This window comes from Pinus tabuliformis, chromosome 4_2 (genome assembly GCF_031772625.1).
Source record: "Pinus tabuliformis cultivar Carrire ecotype Pingquan chromosome 4_2, CPIR1, whole genome shotgun sequence".
Lineage (NCBI taxonomy): Eukaryota > Viridiplantae > Streptophyta > Pinopsida > Pinales > Pinaceae > Pinus > Pinus tabuliformis.
The window spans coordinates 763,684,477-763,711,734 of NC_142304.1; the positions used below are offsets into that span (position 1 = coordinate 763,684,477).

General features: G+C 38.6%; 1 pseudogene; it reads right to left on the reverse strand.

Annotated features, from left to right (window-relative positions):
* Positions 1 to 6,500: 6,500 nt before the first annotated feature.
* Positions 6,501 to 8,006, reverse strand: LOC149171839 (25S ribosomal RNA; annotated as a pseudogene).
* Positions 8,007 to 27,258: the final 19,252 nt, after the last annotated feature.

Below are 27,258 nucleotides of genomic sequence, written 5' to 3' on the forward strand. Positions count from 1 at the left end.
AGGGGGAAAAATATTTCAGCAAGATTGATTTGAAGTCATGATATCACCAAGTACCAATCGAACCCTCCGATGTGTGGAACACTGCCTTCAAAGCCAAGGAGGGCCTTTTCGAATGGTTTGTTATGCCTTTCGGATTGACAAATTCTCCTACAACCTTCATGAGGCTAATGGACAACATCTTGTGGCCATTCACCAACTCATTTGTAGTGGTATACTTGGATGACATCTTGATCTTCAACTAGAGTTGGGAAGAGCACCTCCACCACATTTGACAGGTTCTCCAAACATTACAGCAACACAAGTTATGTGCCAATTTGGAGAAATGCACTTTTGGCATGACCCAGGTTTAGTATCTAGGATACATTATTGATGAAAATGGGGTTCATATGGATCCATCGAAGATCCAAGTCATTCGGGGTTGGCCATCTCCAACCACTCTGACAAAGATTCGCAGCTTTCTAGGTCTTGCCAACTTCTACCGTAGGTTCGTGTTGGGATTTTCTCATATCACTTGGCCCTTGAGTCAAGTCACCAAGGGAGGAGCAAAAGAAAAATTCTTTTGGTCTAAATCACAACATAAGGCATTCATAGATTTGAAAGATCGCCTCTGCTCGGCACCAGTGCTCGCATTACCAGACTTGAAACAACCATTTGAAGTCGAGATAGATGCCTCTGACTATGCTATTGGGGCAGTCCTTACTCAACACGGGCATTCAGTGGTATATCACAATGAGACACTTTTAGACACAGTCCGAAAGTATCCCACTTATGAAAAAGAGATGTATTCCATTGTGCAGGCCTGCTGTAAATGGAAGCATTACATTTTGGGGAAGGAAACGGTCATCCACACAAACCACTGACCCCTGTAGTTCATACAGACCCAAGGGAAATTGCAGAATGATCGCCATCAGAAGTGGTCCACGTACCTGTAGCAGTTCCATTTGAATATCAAGTATAAGAAAGGAAGCACCAATAATGTTGTAGATTGCCTCAGTCGACCACTAATCATGGCGTTAACCACAGTGCTCAACTCTTGTGGGCACGAGACTTCTGATTGGACACTTCTCTACAAAAGCGACCCAGAATTTGGCCACAAATACCAAACACTCTTGGAGGGTTAGCATGTTTGAGATTTTCACCTCCAGGATGCCCTATTATGCCACTTGGGTCACCTTTGTGTTCCTTCAAGTGAGCATGCCAAGATGATTTGGGAAACACACTATAGTCGGGTTGTTGGGCATTTCAGAGTTGACAAATCGGTGGCAGTACTGCAGAAGTATTTATATTGGCCGAATCTTCGACAGGATGTTGGGAAGTACATTAGATCATGCACTGCCTGCGCCATTACCAAACTGACCATCAAGAAACAAGGCCTCTATACCCTGTTGCCTACCCTTAGTCAACCTTGGGAATCCATCTCCATGGATTACATGTCAGGCCTTCCTTCCCTAAGCATGGAAACGACTGTGTTTTTGTGGTCATCGACAAGTTCTCGAATATGGCCATTATGGTGGCTTGCAATAAGAATATCACAGTAGAAGCCACTGCTAAACTTTTCTTTGAACGGGTGTGGGTATACCTTTGTATCCCACAGTCTATCGTCTCAGATCAAGATAGTAGGTTCCTCAATACATTTTGGTCCAGTCAATCGTTGATGCTGGACACCAAACTCACTAAGTCCACAACCTTCCATCCTAAAACTGATGGCCAGACAAAGGTTGTCAACAGGATGATCGTACACATTATGCACGTGTACAACTCAAAGCATCCACGCACATGGGACGAGAGCCTCCCCTATGTTCAGCATAGCGACAACCAGGCTCTCCATAGCTCAACTGGCCACAACCATTTTCAGGTGGGCTCGGGATTCTAGCCACTATTTCCCATTGATGTGGCCATGCCATTTGCAGCTACTCATGCAAATACAGCTCATGTCTAGTCTGAAATAGATACGGCGAACAGCTTCATTGAGCACATCCAACATATTCACTAGTAGGTCCATGAAATTATGGAGAAATCAAATTCAAAGTACAAGCATTGACATGATCAACATCGGGTGCCACACAAGTTTTAGGTGGGCGACAAAGTCTGGTTGCATTTGCAAAAGGAACGCCTTACCAGAGCTTATCGAAAACTCAAACCACTCCGATATGGTCCTTACACCATTACCAAGGCTGTGGGAGATAATGCATTTGACCTCAACATTCCCCCATTCCTTGGTCTACTCGCAGTGTTCAATGTGGACCGCCTTCAGCCATACTTTCCACCATTACTAGACACATCCGCCCATTACTAGACACATCCGATATTGCATAATAGCTCACACCCACAGAGTTAAATCTAGACTGCTTGGAACAAGTTGCAACTAATTGGATCATGGACACACAGATCAAGCACACTTGCCAACAGAATATCCAAATGTATCGATTTGTCAAATTAGGGCAACTCCTTCACCACGACAAGTGGCTCACCAAGGACCAAGTTTAGCAGAAGTTTCCTCATCTCATGGAGGAACTCAACGCAATGGGGACCATTGCTTCCTAAGGGGGGATGAATGATCCAGGTGGATATTGGTGTCCACCCGCTAATTCCACTCTGACCCCCACCATTTCTTCTTTCAGTTTTTCATTTTCCTTAATTGTAGCACAATTTACCATTTTTAGTAGTTTTTCAGGTCCTAAACTTCCAAAGCTATTTTGAGGCCCAAAACGATGTTTTTTTGGAAATCTATCGCTAGCGATTTTCAGCAGAGGTCGTGAAGCGGTTGGGCCTACTGACTACACCACACCCGCAGTCGTACAATATCAGGTGGCTTCACCAAGGACAAGATCTTCGAGTTTTCTAGCAGTGCCACCTCCCCTATAGCATCAAGCCCTTCACCGACGAGGTATTGTGTGATGTTGCACCTCTGGATGTTTGTGATGTACTATTTGGCTAGCCATACTTGTGGAGGCAACATGCTGTGTATGAGTCAAGGCCTCGCACTGTTATTATTACTTTGGGTAATTCATTATACAGGATACCGGAGATAGCCCCACCTACCGCCACCTCTTTGATCTCTGCTAAGAAATGCAGCAAGATCGTCTCCCAGACTAGGAAATTCATTTTCTGTCTGGTTCGCTCCCAAAGTAAGGGGAATATCGTAGCCACATCCATGACCCCCGTGAAAGGTTCCTCCATGTAGCAGCAGCAGCAAAGGGATACGGTCATGACAGAACATAGGAACAACTTCTCCTCACCCACGGGGGTACCACACAAGTTTCAGGTGGACGACAAAGTCAGGTTGCATTGGTAGAAAGAACGCCTTACAAGAGCCCATCAGAAGCTCAAACCACTCTGACATGGTCCTTACAGTGTTACCAAGGCTGTGGGAAATAATTATTTGGAGCACAACATTCCCTCAATCCTTCTCCTGCACCGAGTGTTCAATGTGGACCATTGTCGACCATGCTTCCCACCATTACTAGACACATCTGAGATTGTAGAACAACTCACTAGGGACAAAGGTCAGCAGATGAAGGAACTCAACGTAATGGGGACCATTGCTTCCTAAGGGGGGAGGAATGATCCAGGTGGATGTTGGTGGCTACCCACCTATCCCACTTAGACCCCCATAACTATCTCTTTCAGTTTTTCAGTTTCCTTAATTGTAGCATAGTTTACTATTTTTAGTAGTTTTTCGGGTCCTAAACTTCCGGAGTTGTTTTGAGGCCCTAAACGATGTTTTTTTGGAAATATACGTGAATTTCTATCTAAAATCATCTTTTCCATTGTAGTCCTCAGAGAGATCTTTCCAACGGGCTATCATGCGCATCAAACAGAAATAATATCACCAAGTCGCGACCCTGGGAAGTTGGTTGTCCAACTCACCCCAACAGGGCCCATAAACTCTTGGTGTTACATCTCCTCGGATTAAGGTTTTTCTTGTTTAGGGTTTGCTCTTATTATTCAATTTCTTGCTCCCAGTCGGCGAGCTCTTCTTCTTCCTCTTGCACATGTACTACTTTAGCTACTAGTCTGCAAAGACTATGACCCTTTATGGTGTGAACTAGCTTGATGTCAAGATCATATTCTTGCAGTCCAGTCATTTAGTTTTGATCCGGGTGGATATTTGTGGCCACCCGCCTATTCCACTTGGACGCCCAACACAGTCTCTTTTAGTTTTTCTGTTTCCTTAATTGTAGCACAGTTTACTATTTTTGGCATGTTTTTAGGTCTTGAACTTCCAGAGTTGTTTTGAGGCCCTAAATGACATTTTTAGGGAAAACAAAGAGACTAAAAATGTCCCAAAATCACATTCAAATTTTGTTTGGCCTTCTCTTTGAGATCTTCGAAACAAGGTATTATGATAGCCAAACAGAGATCGTATGCCAGAGATATGACCCTCGGAAGTTGATGTAGCAATTTACCCAAACATGGCCCACAATTTTGGTGTTTCATCTCCTTTTGGATGTTTAGGGTTTTCCATTGTTTCTCAATAATAAATAAGCCTTTGAGCCTCATTCTAAAATAGTTTAGAGACATGTAGCCACCACATCTCTTCCCAGAGATAAGCTACTATCGCTCGAGCTATCTTATTTCCATTATGTTTGTAAGCATAGTTCAATATTTTTATATCAATGAAATGAAGTGTTTTTCTACTGCATCTCTGTATTTATGATTATATTTGTAAGTTGTTGTATTCATGTTTAATTTTGGATCAATTTCACCCGCTTGTCACCCAACTCTTGTTGAACAAGCAATGATCTGACTGTTGGGTGTGGAACAAAGACAATGCAGTGATTTTTCAAGAGGTAGGGTCTGAAATTTTTAACCACCTTGTATACAACGTATTCTTGTTTGTCCATGGCAGGATAGTTCAGTTCGGGTCCTTGGAAGCTCGCGCTCATGAAAGAGATGGTTCATTCATTGTTCAGCTTGTTTTTCTGAGTGAGCACAATAGCGAGTGAAGTATTGGAAGCAAACGTGTAGAGCAAGAACTCTTTGTTGAAGTTTGGGATTTATAGTGTAGGTGCCTCTGTGATAGATTTATTAATCTAGGAAAATGTTTCCTTTTCCTTATTTCCCCAACTGTACACAATGTCCTTCTTGGCCATCTCTTCAATGGGTTTGACAATCTGTGCATAATCAGGGATGAACTTTCTAAGGAAGTTGATCTTCCCCGGGAAGGACTGCATAGCTTTCTTGTTCATGGGATGAGGAATTTGTGTGATAGTCTGGACCATGTATGAATCTACTTTGATCCCACTCTTGGAAATGATGTGCCCAAGGAGGTTACCCTCAAACATTGCGAATATGCTCTTCTTGGGATTCAAGGATATCTTGTACTTTTGACATCGCTCAAATATTTTCTTGAGATGGCGCAGGTGGTCTAACCAATGTCTAGAGAAGACTTTCATGTCATGGAGGTAAACCACTACGCTTTATCCGATGAGCCCACGAAAAGCGATGTCCATTGAGCATTGAAATGTAGCGCCTGCGCTTACCAACCCAAATGACATTCTACGAAAAGCAAACGTACCCAACTTGGTACAAAATTTTATTTTCAGTTTGTCTAGCTCTGCTAGCAGAACCTGATTGTATCCTAAGAAACCGTCTCGCAAAGAGAACATCTCTGCTCTAGATATTGTTTGTAACATGTGCTCCATTGACGACACTGGGTAGTTATCTTTGTTTGAGGCACGGTTAAGGTTTCATAAATAAATTCACAGGTGGATCTCCCCGGACTTCTTTTTGACAAGGACTAAATTAGAAACCCACATGGAATGACAAACCTTGTAAATGATCTTAGCATCCAATATCTTAGTCAAGTCTTTCTGTATGAGAGGCTCAAGTGATGGATGTACCTTCCTTAGCTTCTACTGAAAATGCTTTGCCCCTTCTTTGATTGGAATGATGTGTTGGATTATTCGTGCATCATATGTTTTCAAGTCATCGTACGTCCATGCAAACACATCACGGTATTATCTGAACATGCAAACAAATTGTTACTGCTCTTTTGGTGTGCAACATGTAACGAGATTCACAAACTTCAGATCTTTTTTTGTTCCCAGGTTAACCTATTCGCACAACATTATGGAATTGTGGGTTTTGGCATTCACTGGCCCCTGAAAGCGGTTCTAAAAGTCATAAAACTTCTCGAGTGATACCAGACTCGAGCATTGGGGCGCGACATGGAGACCCCAAGTTTCCCAAGACTCGGGCGTTAGGGTGCGACATGGAAACCCCAATTTTCCCAGTACTCGGGCATCGGGGAGCGACATGGAAAACCCAAGTTTCCCAGTACTCGGGCGTCGGGGTGTGACATGGAAACCCCAAGTTTCCCCAGACTTAGGTGCTTTTTCTGTCTCGACATGGAAACCTTAAATTTCCCGCTCCTGAGCAAATCATTTCTTAGATGTGAGCAATAAAAACTTGTCATTTGGAGGACGAGACAAAGGCGCAAGAGCGAGAGAGTTGTCTAGATTTGTTCAAAAAATGTGTGACAAGAGAGAAGCTCTGAATCAAGGCAACCAAGGGCTGAATCTCAGTGGATCGTGGCAGCAAGGCCACTCTACCACTTACAATACCCCATCGCATATTTAAGTCATTTGCGAAGGATTCTTCTCAACGACCATTTGGAATTGAACTTCAAAGTTGCCTCGACTGAGATGCTTCACAATCACGGTTTGCAAATTATAAGGGCCCCTAGGGGTGACAAAGTGACGCCCCTACTGTGGGTCGAGATATAGTCGAAGAGTAACATGCACCGCTTCTAGCGTGGATTCTGACTTAGAGGTGTTCAGTCATAATCCGACACATGATAGCTTCACGCCACTGGCTTTTCAACCAAGCGCGATGACTAATTGTGTGAATCAACAGTTCCTCTCGTACTAAGTTGAATTACTATTGTGATTCGGTTCATTAGTAGGGTAAAACTAACCTGTCTCACAATGGTCTAAACCCACCTCATGTTCCCTATTGGTGGGTGAACAATCCAACACTTAGTGAATTCTACTTCATAATGATAGGAAGAGCCGACATCAAAGGATCAAAAAGCAATGTCGCTATGAATTCTTGGCTTCCACAGGCTAGTTATCCCTGTGGTAATTTTTTTGACACCTCTAGCTTCAAATTCCGAAAATCTAAAGGATCGATAGGCCACGCTTTCATGGTTTGTATTCATACTGAAAATCAAAATCAAATGAGCTTTTACCCTTTTGTTCCACACAAGATTTTTGTTCTCATTGAGATCATCTTAGGACACCTGTGTTATCTTTTAACAGATGTGCCGCCCCAGCCAAACTCCCCACCTGACAATGTCTTCCGCTCGGATCGACCTGCTGAAACGTGCCTTAAGGCCAAAAATAGGGGTAGTGCCCTATCTCCGCCCCATGGAATAAGTAAAATAACGTTAAAAGTAGTGGTATTTCACTTGCGCTGAAAATGGCTCCCACTTATTCTACACCTCTCAGGTCATTTCACAAAGTCGGACTAGAGTCCAGCTCAACAGGATCTTCTTTCCCCATTGATTCTTCCAAACTCATTCCCTTAGTTGTGGTTTCTCTAGATAGTAGAAAGGGATGGTGGGAATCTCATTAATCCATTCGTGCGCCTCACTAATTAGATGACGAGGCATTTGGCTACATTAAGAGAGTCATAGTTACTCATGTTGTTTACCCACTCTTGGTTGAATTTCTTCACTTTGACATTTAGAGCACTGGGCAGAAATCACATTGCGTCAACATCTGTAGGGACCTCGCAATGCTTTGTTTTAATTAAACAGTCAGATTCCCCTTGTCCACACTAGTTCTAAGTTGATTGTTTGCCGCCTAGGGAAAAGTCCCCAGTAGGGGCATTCTAGGCCCATAGCCCAATCGACACGCGACTGCCCACCCTCACCGTGAGAGACTGCCTATAGCCCACAAGTTGAGGGCGCAGACCTCTAGGCCTAGCCCTCAAAGCCAATCCTTTTCCTGAAGTTATAGATCCGTTTTGCCGAATCCCATTATCTACATTGTTCTATTGACAAGAGGTTGTTCACCTTGGAGACCTGATGTGGTTATGAGTACAACTAGGCATGAATGGTACTCGGTCCTCCATATTTTCAAGGATTGTCGAGGGCACACCAGAAACTACAAGACATGTAGTGTTCTTCTAGATGTTGGACCCTATCTTTGGGTGAACCAATTCCAAGGTGGGAAAGTTGTTGAAAATAAAATATAACTCTTCCTGGGGCCCCTGATGATGTCTTCGGATTTCCTAACATTATCGCCTGCCACCATGTCCCAGTTCAGGAATATTAACCTGATTCCCTTTCGATGCTCATGCAGAGTGCACCCTTGATACAAGGCTTCCCCATCTCTTAGGATTGACTAACCCATGTCTTAACACCTTCAAGGACTTTTGTTCCAAAGAGGGGATTATAAGAGAATTGGTAGCACCCCATAACCCACAGCAAAATGAGGTGGCTAAAAGGAAGAACATAAGTGTAGTGGGAGAAGCAAGAGCCATGTTGCATTATCAAGGGCTACCATTACATCTATGGGAAGAAGCATGAAACATCATAGTTTCTTTGCAGAACAGGAGCCCTCATAGAATACTTAGCATGATCACACCTGAAAAATATTTCTCTAGGAGAAAAGCATTCTCTAGGAGAAAGTGAGATGAATCTCATTTTCAAATTTCTGGAACTACTGTGTACTGTCATGTCTCCAAAGATAGCAGGAAAAAATTGGAGCCTGCATTTAATATGGGAGTCTTTGTAGGATACACAGAGATACCACATAATTGTAGGGTGTATTTTCCCTCACTCACAGTGATAGTAGTGAGGAGAGATGTAAAATTTGATGAGGAGAAGACTATGAGATTCTCTCTAGAGCGAGAGATGAGTATCCCATCGAAGGAGGAGATTTTAGTTACTAATTAGGAGCCTCATGTAGAGCTTTAGGATGTTATGTAGCACCCATAAGAGGAGGAGAAGACAGGATACCAAGTGGAGACACCCACTCAACTAGAATATTCCAAAGAGGGAGGAAGAGAACCAAAGAAGTTGAAAGATTGTTATAAGATGCACAGGAGCATTTGGGAGCTCCTACATATGTGCACAGGCTGAGGATTTAACCAAACAGGTACACTAGGTACATGGATCTCATGACATAACTCATTGAGTCAGAGCCTTCTTCATTTGAGGAAGCAATTTTTCAATTAGTGTGGGTTGATGCCATGGTGGAGAAGTATGACTCCATCATGAAGAACATTGTATGGGAGGTGGTGTCGAGACTAGAGAACAAGTCAATGGTTGGTTCCATATTTATTTACAAAGAGAAGCATGTAGGTGATGGGAGCATCAAGAAGTACAAGGCCATATTTGTGGCCAAAGGCTTCTTGCTGGTAGTGGGAGTGGGCTATGAGGAAACATTTTCCCCAGTGGCAAGATATTCCTCGATCAAAACCATTTTAGCATTAGCTACACAGATGGGCCAGAAGATCCATTAGATGGATGTGAAGACTGCCTTTCTCAATTTTGTTGTTGAGGAAGAAATTTACATAGAGTAGCCAAAGGGATTTGAGACATATGACAGGGAGACACATGTGTGCACACTGAGTAGAGCCCTGTATGGTCTCAAGCAAGTGCCCCAAGCATGGCATTCAGATTGATACATATCTTAGTGGATTGGGCTTCACCAAAAGTGAAGAAGATGCCAATATCTATCACATTGTGGTAGATGGCAAGTTTCTTATCTTGGTTTTGTATGTTGATGACTTGATACTTACATGGGATAAACAATTGATTCGCTCTTGCAAGGAGGATCTTGCAAGATAATTCGAGATGAAATACATGGGCTTGATGCATTACTTCCTTGGGATGGAAGTATGGCAGAGTGATGGTGAGTTATTTATGAGTCGGGGGAAGTATTCCTCTTAAATACTTCAGAGATGGAGAACTACAAGATTATGGACAAGCCTCTTGCTACAAACTAGAGGAAGGAGAGTGCTTCTTCAAGAGAAGTAGTAGATTCCACCATCTACAAACATCTTGTTAATTTTTCTTAGGGATATATTGTTCTTTTCTTTGATAATTTCATTTCATTATTTCCATATTAAATTCACCCCATAACATCATAACATTATTCATATTTACATCATTATTCAGCAACCTATGCAACTATGTAGAAAGAACAATATCTTCATCAATGCAACAAAACATAAAGGAATAATAGAATAAAATCATTTACACATAGAGACACTATGATTTATCATAAACCAATGCAAAACCCACTATGCAGAAAACCCTTTCAAATTCTTCTTCTTATTATATTGTCATTGAATAATTCAGCAAAAGGAGAGTACAATGATCCATGTCTTCAATCATAAACCTATACAGAAAAATAAACTAAACAACATCCATGACATGAACCCAATAATGCTCATACTCAAAATCTTGATTCAGAAGCCTGTAATGAACTGTCACTGTTTGTAGTCAACTACCGAACACTGCGATCAACGAGGGAAAACTTCGGACAATTGAAATACCAAATCCTAGACTCTAGTCACATGGAGAGAATGTCATGCATGCAACTGAAACCCTCTAGTTGCATGCATAAGCTTGCATGCTAGCGACTACAGTCGAAACTTCCCCTTTACAAATCTGCGACTATGACCCAAAACCCGAAAATAGAGATGTGAGCTTTGGACCCTGCAATTTCTTCTTTGTGTGAACCAATTCTCCATGGACGTGCATCATACCTATGCAAGAAAAAACCAAGAAAGAGAATAGATGAATGTCTCTTGATGATATCCAAATGAGGTTGAGGTCACTTGTGTTTATCACCTTACAAGGGTGTCCAATTTTCTTTAGGGACAACCTGATCAAATATGCACATGTGGGATTATAATTCAAAAATACACTTTCCTTTATCGAAATTGAGCACTTCAATAGTCAAAATTGGTCCTCTTGAAAATAGGAATCTCGTCCCATGGTTGGAATTTGTCACTAAGCTTCCAAACTAACACTACCACTCAGCTAGGGAGAAATTCCAACTACATCATGTAATTATCGCAAGTATCCTATCATCAAATCATATCATGTCTCAAGTATCTCATCATCAAATGTCATCATTGCTCATATTTTCTTATCTCTTGGTTGCCTTTGCTCATATGCTAAAATTTATCGAATCTAAAAGTAGAACAATTTTACATTGGATGGGAGCCTAAGCTACCACCATCTAACACGTCAGAGAACACATCTCAATCCAAAACAATATCAGGGAGCACATATCAACCTAAAACCACATCAGGGAGCTTAGTCTCAACTCAGAACGGCACAGGGAGCATATATCAACCCAAAAGCACATCAGGGAGCAAATCTCAACCTGGAATCGCATGGGGGAGCTAAACATCTACAACCCCATATTGAGAAATAGATGATAGAGAGGTACACATCTCAACCCATCTTATTGCCCACTGATCTTCCCAATAATGACCCTCAAGAGTCATGTGGTAGAACACCTACATCATAATCATATTGGGTTGTACACCCCCAAGCACACTCTCAACCCATTTGCCACACGGGGAGCAGTATTCCCAACAAGCCATGCTTGTGGATATGATGCCAATTGGGGTATACTCTGAAAAAAATAAGATAGGGGAGAAACATCTCAAACCCTATGTGTAACATATAGGAGAGAAACATATACAACCCTATTGTCTAGAGATCCCTCAACCCCAGAAGCCCTCCATCTCAATTCCTCACCCTGACAACTTAGACAAGGGGGAAGGGTTGGATTAGTGTTCTCAATCAGTTCTGTTAGGTCCTAGAATTACCCTAATTTTTACCTATAGAACCCCATCTTACCCTTTGTTTTACAACTTGAATAAAACCTTTATTTATGCATTTTAACCTATTTTTAATACATCCATGAGAAATTGGGTAAAGGTTGCTCATCTTCAAAGGAAAGTTCAATAGATTCATATTTTTATAACTATGTGCTTATATTCATGTTACCCTATGAGATTTTGTCGATATTTGTCATTTACCATGATTTGAAGTGTATTTGGTACATGTAGCAGTCAACCTCGAGATTCTTGCACTAGTCTAAGGTTAATTCATGCACTAGTTTAGGAGGACCGTTGGATGAAGATATTTGGTTGGCAGTAAATGTGAGTTGGCGATATAGGGTATTTGTGGAAAACAAGGAAGAAAATGTGTGCTTCTCACTCCTGGTCTCTAGTAGATCAACTACAATTTTGGTCGCCTCCTACTAAATATAGCTCGAGATAAAGTAGAGCATGAATGAAACAATATTGTTTATTGGAGAGGTTTGTTGTTATGGATTTGTTAGTAACGGCCTCCATTTTTGTTCTGTGAGGAAATGGCTCGATGTGGCCAAATACTTGTTGTAAAAATGTATAAATATCGAGTCATAGGAAGACATAGGTTAGCAATACTATTCGAGAATTTGTAGTTTTGTGATAAAAGAATTGTATCACTTGGATCTCCTCTAGAGCTAGATCCTTCTGTATCGGATGTATTGAGTAGAGAATTCTATCAATAAAAAGGGAGCTTTAATGTTAGGTTCAAATAATCTTTGAGTTTAACTCTATGAATGATTCCTTGCACCTTATAAGTTAATCTCTTTTTCTTTGCATGGAAACAAGTTGGTTGGCTAGGGCCCAACCAACCCAACTTGTTCTCCCTTAGAAATCACATTGTGTGTATTTATTATGCTTACTATTTTGGTGTGATTTTTCTCAATGATTGGTATATGAACTGTTATGAAACCCTGGTTGATTATGATTCGTATAAGGAGTTTCTTTTCTTGAAAGGTGTGGTAATAATACAGATCTGGAAAGTTGGTGTGACTGTGTTTTGAAGGATCATTGTAACACTGTATTTTACCTTTGGATAATTTTCAAACATGGATTCAAACCCTTGGTAATTAGTTTTATGTTATTCTTTCGTTACAAGAATTGTCGACAATGAAAATAGGGTTTTGAAGTTGAAATCATGATTGAGAAATCCTAGTCAACTCGAGATTTGGTTTATACTTGTGCATTTCGATTATTGCTTATATTGAAAAGTTTGTTAATATATTGTGGGACCTGAGTAATAGAACCATAACTATAAGTCTGTGGCGAGCATACTCTGCTTTCTTGAGCCTGGAATTGTGGCAAATCCATAAGACTAGTCTGTGGGGAGTATTTTATATTCATGAACGACTGGTTTCATCCTATTCAAAACGAGTCAGGGTCTTAGAAGAACTCGATCAAGTGAGCTCATTTTGTCATGCCTCTGTGGTATAGGAACATAGTATTTTGGTGTAAATGTTGGGTATTAAATGAATCTGAATCCCAGATTGTGTCTTTATATTTAGCCTCAAGACAGAGAACGTTGGATTAAGATCTGGTTTTGAATTATAGAGTGAATCAAGCAGTATTGAATTGATTAAAGCATAGATGGTTCCTTTCTTTTTTATATGCACATGTGTGGAAAATCTCTTTAGAAGATAGTTAATTGTTGATTTTATTTTCCACTTTAGCACGAGCTTTGATTAAGGGTTTGAGAGGTTTGAGAGGTTTCTTTTACAAGTTCATTTGAAAGGAAGAGTGGTTTTTTAATTGAGCACATTTATATGGTTTCTATCTTGAATGCACCATAATAGATTCTTTATGTCTTATACAATGTGGAAGTCATTGATATTTAAAGTAGTGTAGGAACTAGTTAATTGCAAATATTGGTTAAGTGCAAGAATAGTTCGATGTTTTGCATATTTTTTTTCTAAGTGTGTTTTGTTCTTAATCAACATTGAATCCTGAGTTTATTTTTGGAAAGTAAATTTGACTTATAGTCTTTAATTTTATCCTAAAAGAAGCCCAACATCCATAGTGAACTTGGTTTTCTTGTGTGAGTAGTGCAAGAATGTGATCAGGGGGTTTTCATTGAGATTTTTATTCCAGAATTTGGAAAGATTTATTATTGGAGTAGAGATAGGATTTGTAAGAACTGACAAGTTACTTTGGCATATATTGTGTTATGCCTCAAAGTATACGAGGCCCTGATTTGACAAGTAAGTGTTGTGAGTTAAAAAGAAAACAATTTTAACGACCAACATTTTGGCATCATTGTCATGGAGGCATTGAAAGGAATTCTGGTAAAATTTTGATTTGCTTTTTGCAGTAGGGATAAGGTTTAAATTGTAGTGTGCTTCTAATACTTGAGGGAATTTTTTTGGATTGATTGGATTGTTGTAGGTACATTTTTTAGATAGCTACAGCGTTTGAGTGAATTGATTTGTTTCCAACAAGTGTTTTTTTACAGCTTTTGATCATTTTTTGATTTGATTTTCTTTTTAAAATGCATGACTAGGAGAGGTAGGGGTTCGAAGCCCAAGAAGGGCAAAGGAAATATTGATAAATCGGAAATTTTTTCTCATGGTGGGTCTTCTGTCATAGGCAAGAGCTCCAAGCAGACATATATCAATCAAGCCGGTACTTTTCACTTGGATTCTTGAGACAGTAGTTTAGGGGTATTGCAGTCAATGGTAAAGGAGAAGGAGATTGTTGGAACTAAAAAATTAAGTCTAAAACACAGTGAACCCTCACAATTTGCAGGAGGTAGTTTGTTCGGATGAAAGAGGATGGCAGATCATGCAGAAGGGAATGAATAAGTGCATGGAGAAGGGGTTGGTGAGAATCAGCCACAAGAAGAGCAACCCACCTTTGGGTTTCCAATTGTGGACCCTAATGCAATCATTCAAATGAAAAACATCCCACCTTCAGTTCTTCCACATTTCCATGGTAAGGTACATGAGGACCCTAATTATTTTCTTTTTGAATTTGACATACTTTGTAGGAGTTATGATTATTATTTGGATTCCCATAAGTTTAGACTATTCCCTACAACCCTTAAAGACTCATCTTTGCATTGGTTTATGGGGCTAGGGGCAAATACTATCACTTCTTGGGACAAAATGAAGAGGATTTTTCTAAATAAATACCAGGATTATTATAAAACACGAGAAATGTAGGATGAAATTTTCACTATCACACAGAATGATGATGAAAGTTTGGAGGATTATTTGAAACATTCCTATATATCCTTCAAAGGTTGAAACACAAACTTGATATGAGCACTATTAGAACCCTGTTTTTACGAGGTATTTTCGATGATTTCAGGAATAATTTGATTTTGTTAGGATAGGGGGACATTGCTCAGCTTTATTTTGACCAAATTTATGACTTGTGCATGAAGTTTTCACGAAATCAGCCCAGATCCGGTAAGGGAATTAGAGGCAATTCCAAGAATAGAATATTTGGATCTACAGATGTTATGACTATTGGTTTGGAAAATAAAATGGATAACATGATAATTGAAATTATGAATATTGTTAGTAAGCAGATAGATTCTTTAAAATTTTAGCAGAAATTAGTAGAAGAACAAGAAACGTTGTCCATTTATTGTCCAAAATGTAGAAAAAAACTTCTTTTACATGAATTTCCTAGAGATGTCAAAAATGTTAATAGTTGTGTGATATGTGAAGGTATGCATCCTACAGAGGAATTCCCATCCATAACAGGATTGAAAGCAACATTTGAAGGGGAGCATTCGGTACCTAAGCCATTGCATGCTATGGGAGCACGAAAATCATTGCCATAGGTAAGTACAGGCATGATTGATGAACATGCACCATATTTTCCTAGTTATAAGATGCCACAATATTTGTTTCAAAATATAAATTATCCTCGATCTTGGTAGCATGGGTATCATTCTCAGTTTGGGAAGTCTCCTCCTACTTGGCAACAAGGATGGAGAGGACCACCACACTCTCATTTTTCATATACCATGCCTACTTAGTCATATACTACATAGTATTCACCTTATCCTATGGCACAACCCACATTACCAGCTACTCTACCTCAGTAGACGTAGCCTATGCCACCACCATTATGAACACATAAGTTGCCAACACAGTATGTGCCTAACCCAAATAATAAAGCGGTACAAATGATTCACTCTATTGGACCACTCCCTTTCCCTATTTATCAAACCATTCTAGTTGGGGTCAATTACCTCTATATGAATTCAGGAAGGGTAATAAATTCATAACAAAAAAAACAAAAACAAAAACAACCTACAGTAATAATTGTGGAGAAAATTGAGGAAGAAACTCCTAATCTTTCAAACAATGATGTTTCTTTATAGCCTATTCCCATGCACTCATAGTCCTTACCTTCTTCTTCGAACCAACCTCCCTTTCTAGAGAGGTTGGTTGTGGAGAAAGTTGACCCCACCCTTGAGTGTGACCTGACTTCTGAGTTGAGAAACCTTTTCATAAAGGCTCCTCTGCTGCAGGCTATAAAACATATTCCTATATGTACTAAAATCATTAGGGAAATTTGTCTTAAAAATCTAGGGGCGAAGAGAGATAAAACCTGCACTATCCAATATCCATTTGTCTCTTTTTAGATAGGTGATAACCCCATTCCCAATGTCTTGATAGACCTTGGAGTATCCATTAATGTGATGACTAGGCAGACCATGGGGTAACTTTGGTTGATTCACATTTGTCCTACGCCCACCATGCTTGAACTAGCTGATAGATCTAAAATCAAACCTGAGGGTGTGTTAGATGAGGTACTTGTATCAATTGACTCATGGGAGTACCCCACAAATTTCAGTGTTTTACAACCAAAGAACCCTATTGGGGGACACCTTCTGATCCTGGGACAACCATGGCTTGCTACAACGATGCTTATATAGGTTGTCGCTTTGGTGACATGTATATTTATCATGGGGATTCTAGGAAGAAGGTCACCTTGTACCCACCTGCCAGATCTATCTAGGAGCTTCGTGATACCTTATGGTTGGATTATGATAGTAGTGATGAGGAGACTCAATATCTTTCTATGATTCATCAATATACTGAGTATACTAAGGAGAGTGTGATCTAGAATTTTCTTGGTAACTTGGACACAATGCAGGACTTTGGACTAATTCGTAAAAAATTTCGTCCAAGTTTATAGGAAAATTGTGATCCACAACCCTCATCATCATTACAGAGTTTGGTATCTACCACAAACATTCAGGAGCCAGACACTACTATTTTTGAGGTAAGCACAGGAAAATATTTATATATTATCACAAACCTGGACCCATCCCAGCAAGAGCAGCTTGTGAGTTTTCTATAAGATCATATTGATGGCTTTGCATGGAGTTATGAGGACATGAGAGGCATCCCTCCTGAAACCTCTACCCATTATATTTATATTAAGGAGGGTGCCTGACCTATTCGTCAACCCCAAAGGTGAATGAACCCTACACTAAGAGATGTTGTTAAGTAATAACTTTAAATGATTGTTCCAATCCTTAGAATAGACTGTGATGTCATCTAAGTAAATAACAACTGATTTATTAATCAGAACTTTAAGAACAATATCTATAGCATGTTGAAATGTAACACCTACGTTAATGAGTTCGAAAGGCATCTTCTGATAAGCGTATGTTCCCCACTTGGTCTTGAATGTTGTTTTTAATTTTTCATGTGGATGCACAAGAATTTGATTATATACTGAGAATCTATCTAGAAAAGACATTAATTTGGAACCTACAACTAATTGCAATATCTGCTCCATGGTAGGCAAAGAAAAGTTATCTTTTTGACAAGCTTTATTCAGGTTCCTAAAATCAATACAAATCCTAATATCACCATTATTTTCCCTTATAGGCACCATATTTGATACCCACTTAGAGTGTCTAACAGGGAAGATTATTTTGGCTTTCAGAAGCTTGTTCAATTTGTATTTGATTTGATTCTCAAGGTTTGGGTGAATTTTGCAAAGCTTCTATTGAACTAGCTTTTTGTTTGAAGTCATAGGTATGGTATGTTAAATATCAGAGGTATCATAGGTTTTGAGATCTGTGTAATCCCAGGAAAAGACACCTTTGTATGTTTTCAACAACCTAATGAATGATATACTTTCTTCTGATGATAAGCCAAGACCTAGGTTGACATTTTGAGGTTTTTCGCTCGACCCTAAGTTTACTACTTCAAATCTCAAACTAGAACTTTGAGTTTTGGAGTTAGTAACTTTCTTGAATCTATCCTTTAGATCAGAAATATCTTCCATCTTAACTATAGACTTCGTGATTGGGTTTTGATTCTGATCATTTTTAATTTGTAGATCATGCTCTTGTTCATCTATGATTTGTTCCTCGTAGGACCCTTATAATGTAAGGAAATTAACTATATCCGGATCATTATTGAATACTCTCCAATTTGTTACATTATCGGGAATAGATGGCCTAAATATTAACTCTATTGAAAATCTATCTAGACTGAAATCTTTTGAGGGTATAATCTTGGATGCCACATTAGCAAGTAAGTCAACACTTGCATTTTGTAATCTAGGAACTGAAGAAATGTTAAAAGCAGAGAAATGAGAAGTCAAATTCTCAGCTAATGATTGATAATGTTTAAGGTGCCCAGAGACACAATGAATTGTATTTGTTACCTACTTCACAATTATTTCAGAATCACCATAGACTTGCAGATATTTGACATTAATGCCAATGGCTTTATATAGTCCTTGTATCAATGCTTCATATTCAACGATATTATTGGTTCAGTGAAATTCAAGTCTGCAGGCTAACATGGTCTTCTCTCCTTGCGGATTGATCAAAATGCATTCTGCACCTGCAATGTATTCAGATTTGGGATCGTCAAAATAAAGAGTCCAGAACAAAGAATTATTTTAAATTTTATCCATGAACTTACACATTTGGAAGCATATGTTTGTGAAAAAAATTATATTTGAGACACTACAATGTTATCTGGAAAGGGAGACCTTTGAGCATAAAAGGATCCCAAAAATGACTCAGCCGAGTAATTTCCAATGATGTTATTGGTGAAGGCAACAGGTTCATTGCTTCCCTCAAGGTTAGCGTCTGTATATTTCATGAACTTTTCTCGGTCTACCCTGATTTGGTTTGGTTTACCATTATGTGGCGACCAAATGTGAGACCAATCAGTTGCAAAGTATCCATGCAACTTTTCATACCAATCCCTACTTAAGGTTAAACCATAAAATTCAGGGATATCAGCCACTAAAGTATCAATTATTTGGGAAAATTTTGGATTAGAGGAAAGCCTAATTGAAACTGATATTATTTATCCAAGTACCTCTACTTTTGTTCTGTCTAATTGAACTATGTGTACTGCAGATTTTTGAGGTGTAATATTCAATTTGGTGCACACAGCTCTTGGCATAATATTTGAAGAGGCTCCTGAATCAACAAGGTAGTTATGAACATTTTTGTTGAAAATTTTGTAAGTGAGCAGAAATGGAGGAATATGAGAAATATATCTATCACCGGTTAGGACTAAATCTGAAGGATATACTTTGTTGGAAGATGATGGAGGTTTTCCCATATCGTAGGCAGCTTGGGTAACTATAGCAGATGGCAGAGGGGATACAGGAACTGCTTTTAACTCTCTTAATAAAATTTTATGTTGTTGCTTAAGTTTAGTGAGTTCATGCAATGAAATGTTTTCTCTAGTCTTTTTCATGTCTTCGACTATATTGTATTCCATTGTGTCTGAGATTACCAATGTTTTGGAAGTATTTGGAGGATCTAGAGGAATAGGATCGATTTGACTAGTCTTAGATTTCTTACTTACTATTTTCTCCTTTACAGGAGTAGTAGTTTTTTGTTTCTGATTTGTGATAGACATGTTAGGAGAGTTTTTACTTCTTGTAGTTACTGGCATAGCTTGTGCCTCTTCTTCAGATGGGAGCAGAGGATTTTGCAACTTGTTTCTTAATTTCGACTATATCACTAGACATCATTTTTAACACTTTCTGAAGGCCTTCAAGATTTAAAGGGTCCTTCTAAGATTTCTTTTTAGAATCATCCTTAAATGTTACTTTCTTTGACTTCCTCTCGTCTGTTTGTGATCTCTTTTCCAAATCTATAATCCTTCTTTCTACAAACAGGGCTTCTTTCATGTTTTCTAAGAGGGTAGCCTTATTGGCTCTATTTATGAAAATCACAATATTAGAAGGAAGAGACAATATGTACCATTCTATTTGTAGATCTACTGCAGTTTTTGAGGCAGATGGGATTTTATTTAGCAATTTGTTAAATCTGGAGTTGAAGTCTTTGATCATTTCATCTGAATTAGCTTTTAAGTTAGAAAAATCATTGATAAAGGATGATATGGTCCTGTCATCACCAAATTTTGCAAGAATAATCTCTTAAAAAGTATCCCAATCCCTAATTTGAACCTGTTGGAAGGGAAAAATACCAAGATCCATCAGATCCTTAGAAGGTATAAGGGAAAATTTTGATTACAACATCTTCATGTGCAACTCCATTAAGATTCATGGCTAACATAAGGTTATTTAGATGTTCTTCAACCAAAAGACCATCATCAGGATTATACTTTGGTAGCCATTTTTCTGGGTTTGTTGGGAGTGCATTTGGATTTGCAACCAGGACAACACCGGGGTTTGTCCAAGGTTGAGTGGGTCGATTGGCCATAACTCGAGTTGGAGACTGAGAATATGGGAAGGTCAATCCAGAAGTAGGTAAAATATGGTGAAGAACTTACTACTAGGTAAGTACTACTAGTGGCAGCACTAATTGGAGAAGTGGATAGTTGAGAAGTTGTGGATTGAGTAGAAGTGAATGGGGAAGTGAATGGATGTAAAGGTGATGTGATCTCGCTGGTATTCGATTCATATCTTGGTGAGGTAACTTTCCTACATCGTGGAGGGATGGGGAACTCAAAAGGGATTACTCCAAGCCTTTCAATTTGCAATCTAGTTAATACACCAGTTTGTTGTAATAAGGAAGTAACACTTTCTTCAAAAACTTCGGGCCTCTCTGGTTTCTCAGTAGAAATGGATATATGTTCCAATTTTTGTATCAAAGAATGAACTTCAAGAGACTCAGGAGTGTAATCTAGGAAAGGTGGTTGTCTTAATACTTTGGGAGATGAGGGAGATGTTTCTATAACTTCAAATTTCTGATCAGGATATTATGAATGAGATCTAGAAGGTGTAGAAGTTGTGGAGGGGTTTTGACTCTTTTGAATGTTTTTCGATTGATCTTTAGGTTTATATGCCATTCATAGTCAGATGGCCCTCCTTCTAGTGCCAAAATGTCGTAGCCTCAGAATTCTCCTGCCCCAACATGGGGGATAACCACCTGGTCTAGACCTTAACAACTCCTTTTCTGTTTAAAGTGGTGGCTCCGACTAAGGATAATGGGACCAGTTTTCCAGTGTGGGTTTTAATATGAGAGTGGGTGGTTCACGAGTGATTGTAATAGAATAATGATAATATAAATGACCTATTCTATCATGAAAATCTATAACTAACTTATTCTAATATAAACCCAGGTATTTCTATGTGGTATGCGATCTACAAAGATATATGCTTAACATGTGATAATAAACATCAATCACGCATAAACAGAGATGATAACGTATAAAGATAATTTATTTTACTAAATAGTTAGTCAAAGAAATTTATAAAATATATCACATGTATGATGAGTTATATATGAAAATCAAAAATTTCAGCTAGGCATCATACAATAGTGCAATTAACATTTAACAAAAAGGATAAATATCACATACAATTCATGAAAGTAAAGTGTTGTCACTAATTAAATAAAAACAGAATCAATCATACAAGATAATAGTACCATATGTGTGAATTTCTACTCATTTGACTAATGACATGGATCAACTCCTTTCTTCAAATCAAATTATCTCCCAAGAACACAATAGTGCATCAACAAAGGAAAGTAGTCTGATATCTAAAAGAAACGATCATGTTCCATAATTTCACCAAAGCATTCACAAACTTACAAAAGTGCATTCTTTGCAAAAGTTTTTGATAAAATTATGGACCCTTCTCTAAATGCATGAGAAGGGTATAAATATTATTCTAACTAATGTGCAAAATAGATTATAAAAAAATTTGAGGAGGTTTCAAACAAACTTCCTCCTAACTAGTTAACTAAATCTAAAAATAAATAGTGGCTTGATGAGAAGAGGCTAAGACGATGATTTTTTGTCTCCCAACTTGTCCTTCAAATTGCATATATCGGTCATTGGTTTGAGTTGAGGAGGTGCCCCAAAATGTGTCCTGAGCTATCCTGCAAAAATCGCATCGGTGAGAGGTGGAGCATCTGCTGAGTCGTATGAAGTGAGAAATTAAGGGTCATGATTTGCTTCCCTTTGAGTCTCTGCCTTTTCCTGCCAGCTTTTAGTCAAAGCACCTAAATCGGGCATTTCTTTTAGATTGCGTTCCTTTACCAGATTGGTGACAAACAGAGTGTGGTTCACCACCTTGATTATATTCTTTGATAACCCAGCTACCCTTGCCACTGCTAGCTCATCATGCTTGACTCTCGTGTCCCAATCCATGAAAATAATGTTTTTGTGTGTCTCCTCAATCTTAGTTAGATTGGATTTCCTTTCATCTTTTGTTTCCTGTGATTCGATGAACTCTAAGATTCTGGTGTTCAGATCAGTAAACTCGGTTCTCCGGTTGATTGCCTTATCTCTTAGTTGGTCGCTAGTGATCATATAAGGAGTAATGTGTGACATCTTTTGGTAGAGGTGTTCTTGTAGTTTCATCAAGAGGGAATTCAGTTCCAGCGCCTCTTTAACGAACTCCTCAGTAGTAGGAACTTCCTTATATCTTTCCATGGCTTGCTGCAATTCTTAGAGTTGCATGTTTTTGGTTGATATATTGGCTTCATGGCTTATCTTTACAAACTCCATCTACTATTGCAATTGGGAAAGCTACTCAGCTGCTTGCCTATTCACACTTGCTTTCTCTGTTTCGAGCTGTGCAATCCTCTCCTCCTTTTCTCTCAATAAAGTAGAGACTTCAGTAATTTTGTCCATGGTGGTCATTGCATATGCTCCCGTGAATTGTGACAATCTATTCAAGTTCTCAACTGGGTTGTAAGGAATGTCCCTCCAAATTATGCCCATTGGCTCATTTCCAGGTGGGAGCTCGAGTGTTTCTACCCTTTTCCTTTTCCTATGTCTTCTTACTACAGCCTTGTGGAGCGGGTTGTAGAAAACATCAAGTGGAGGGATTTCAGTCACTTTCAAGACGATCTCTAATGTGGGTAGAGCAGGGATAATCTCAATCTGTTGGGATGTTGTCACCTGCTCATCCATAAGCTTGGACTGCTCATCCATAGACTTGGACTCTTCATTCTCCTAAATATGTAGAGGAGTTTGACACTCCATTGTTTCTTAGGTATCTGTCATTTTGGGAGTGTCTTGTAGTTTTTGATTAAACTGATCCCACTCCTACTCCAAACTACTTCTTTTGACCTCTGAACTGATTTCTTTAGGTGGGGTGCTCATAACTTGTTTCTCGGATGATTTCCTATTGGACTCTATTGTATTATCTATGTCTTGGACCTTCCTTGTATCTGGTTTTTTCAGTAGTCACCTGAAATTCTATGCGAGAACTAGGTCCTTCACTATTAATAGTCACACTTGGCATAGGCTTATCTTCAAACTTCAACAAGTGCATTGGGATTACTTCGAGCCTTTCATTTCTGAATTCCCAAAAATTCTCAAAATATTCAGGACTCGGGTTGGCTTTAGCCCATTCGAACGCTTTTTAAAAGGATTTAGATGACTATAATAGGTCTTCAAAATAATTATCCTCGTGGTTGTATGGCTTGAGCTTTACCACAGTAGTGATGTTATATGCTACCTTGTCTGGATCAAATTGCATTTTTGGCAAAGTATTAAGCGTGAGGGCATGATTAAAATTTGCTAAAGAAAAAGAGTCACACTTGACAGGAAAAGAGGGCCATAATAACTTCTTGCTTTCTTTGAGAACTTTAGTTATGTCTTTTCCCACGGTTTGGTGGGAGATTTCCCTTGCCAACAATTTATCAAAATCATACAAAGGAAGGACATGTGGGTCGGCTGTGCTACCAAAAACCCTAATGTAGGTGAATCATTCTTCAATAAAATATTTTTTGATAGATAGAAGGTCTGTAGCTTCTTCTTGAGAAAACCTAGGGGCTTTCTTATTGAAAATTATTTGATGCAGGGGAAAAATAACAACATCACATATTTTATAGAAATGGGCTATATAATGGGAATCCCATATTTTCTTATGACTGAGATGGATAGGGTATGGGTCCTGTAAGGTCCATTTCCAACCTATGGTCAGAAATGTAGTGCAGAAACATATGGTGTCCATAATGTAGGCACTAAAATAGAACAGAGAAAGGTTCTCTGGAGAGGAGGATCTCTTCTGTTGATATTCGGTAATGATGGTGGCTAGGTTATTGGATAGGATGGTGGCCCAATTCATGATGTGGGAATTAATGTAGTCATCAATCAAAGGAATCCATTCTATGAAAAAATTAGTATTATTGGGTAACCCATATAGTCTACATAACATAGCAGCTTCATAGTTTTAGTAGTTTGGCAAAGAGGCTATAGCATACATACCTGATTTGTCTAATTTGAATTTGTTCTCCAATACTCGCCAGCCCTGAATCAGCTTGATGGGGTCTTGGTTCTTCTTTGTGAAGTTGGCCACATATGTCTTGTCATATATCCCCTGAGGGTCAAGTATATGATACATTTTCTTCAGGTCCTCTGCTCTGAATCGCCCCATGAGTTCCATTCTTGAATTCCTGAATTGCTTATCTTGAACGGTGAGGTTTTTGACCAACCACCTGATCATATCAATGTATGGGAGGATTTTGGCCCTCGCTACTATCGTATCAAGGAAGGAATAGGTAGCATCCTTGAATTAAAGTCCCGAAGGTCTTGTTGAGTTAGTTGTTGCTCTTGTGACAGTAATCTTGGGATGCTTGTCCTCAAGCCTATTGTATATGACCTCCCAAGTTGTTTCTCCTCCGTCAGTGCTGCAGACTGTATCAAAGAATATAGGAGCCATCTCTGTAAACTTAGATTTAGCAATGCTCTGCTTTTTCTGTTTCTGCATCACCTTCCTCAATGACATGTATTTTGTAGCTTGCCTAAATTGGACAAGATATATCAGCGCAGATGGTGTTGGGAAATTAAGACTGAAATATTTTCTGAAATGACTTTGGATCATGAGAAAGGTTTAAATGAGATACTCAACGTTAACTACCCATAACTTGGAAAATCATTACCTCTCCTCGGGCCGCTAAACATTTATTAACCTATCAATCCATTCATTTTTATATTAAAACACAATTATTTCACATGCTTACCGCTCTTATTCGCACATCACAATCTTTAAAAGGATGCAATATAGCATTTCCTACTCTATAAGGCGAAATGTGATTGCGATTGTCGCAATATCGCATTTCGCAAATCGTTAATGGATGTTGTAGTGGCATAGCTTAATTACTTGCGATTTTTGCGAAGTGTGATTTGTGAAATAACAAGGTGCTTTTGATCGGGATATCACAGCAGGAGGTTTGATCGCGCATTGCAATTTTTTAAAGGTGTTTTATGATCATCACATGGAAAAGCGCGATTTGCGATTTGTGATGAGGATCACATCCTTGGGTTGTTTTGCAAGATTTTTTCAAGGCAATTTCTTAGACTTAGGTTTCATTATCCTAAGTCTAAAAAATTAAAAAGGGTCCCCATTTATATCTCTCACCTTAGCTATTGTTATTCATAAATGGGGGGGTTGTTTCATAGTACAACATGTTCACATACATCGTTGGTTGGTTTTGAAATCAATGGAATTTCTCTCACAACTTCCTTTTTACTAATTCTAACAAGGTTTTCAAAGTTCATATGTCCCATTCGCCTATGCCATAGACAAATCTCATCATCTTTTGCTAAGAAACATCCTTTAACAACCTCATCCAAGGCGTATATGTCATTTGGAGCTCTACTTGTAGTAGCCACAAGTTGAACAAATTATTTTTCTTTTCTTATTTCACAATTCTTTGAGTCAAATAACATTATGTGTCCTTGATCACACATTTGACCTGCACATAGCAAACTTCGATTCATATTTTCAACAAGAAGCACATATTTCACTATGTCATCCTTACTTCTAATATTGACAGTACCTGTTCCTATGACATTTGAAGATCCATCATTTCCAAAGGATACTGTTCCATCTTTTCCTTCCTTTAAAAATATAAATGTATTCCTATCTCCAGTCATATGTGTAGAAAAACTGTTATCAACATACCAAACATTATTTTACTTTGAGCCTTTAATGCAAAGCGCACCTTTCAGATTTCTTCTTCTAGACTTATTCATTACGATTTTGTTGTGATTACCTTGAGGGGAGAATAAACCTGCGATCCTTAGCCAAATTTCCAAAGTTGTTGCATTTATAGCCTTCTACTTCATTTCTTAACCAGTCAAATATGTTATAATTTTTCCTGAAGTTTGCTTATGGATTTTTGGAATAGATATTCCTAAAAGATCTTCCAAAGTTTCTTTCATAAGTACATCAATATATAGCTTTATGCCAAAACTTTCTACATGAATAAAAAAAACCACAAAAGGTGGGTTGATACCCAGGAGGAAACCTTCTTTGTGGAATCATTTTTCAAGAGTCTTCTTGTCTATCTTGAACCTTTATTTTGGCTGGGAAACATCCTTGCTTGGTAGATCCTTCACCATAGGTTTTCTATGCATTTTCCCTTTTAGAGTTTGAACCCTTTTCAAGTATTTCTTTATATCCTGTACCAGTCTTTTCATTGTATGACCTTTGGTTTTTGATGAGATCATCCAAATTTTTCGAACTGTTAGCAAAATTTTGCAAAAATTTCCCTTTTTTACTTCCTTTCGAAGAGATACTATTTGGGCTTCTAGTTCTTCCCTTGCCTCATTTCTTTTTTTAACTCATACTTAAGTGATTCTTCAATTCTTTTGGATTATTCTAATTTTAATCTAAGGTTGATATTTATTCTTCATTCCTTTTGTTGATATTCTTTACCTCCAATTTTGTTTCCAGAGAATTAATATTTTTCCTTTCTTCTTTCAATTCTTTTATAATTCTGACAGCTTCATTTTAAAATTTGATTTCAGTCATTTCTTCTTCTTCATTTTCTTCTTTGTCATATGCTTCCACCTTGTTATTCTTAGCCATAAACAATACTCTTTCTTTGTTTTGTTCATCACTGCCACTTTCTTCTTCATATGAGGAACTATCTTCCTTGGAGAGGAAGTTTTCTTAAACTCTTTCTTCTTACCTTGGTTGTTGAAATTTATTTGACCTTTATTTCCTTTTGTAAATGTTTTATTATTATGA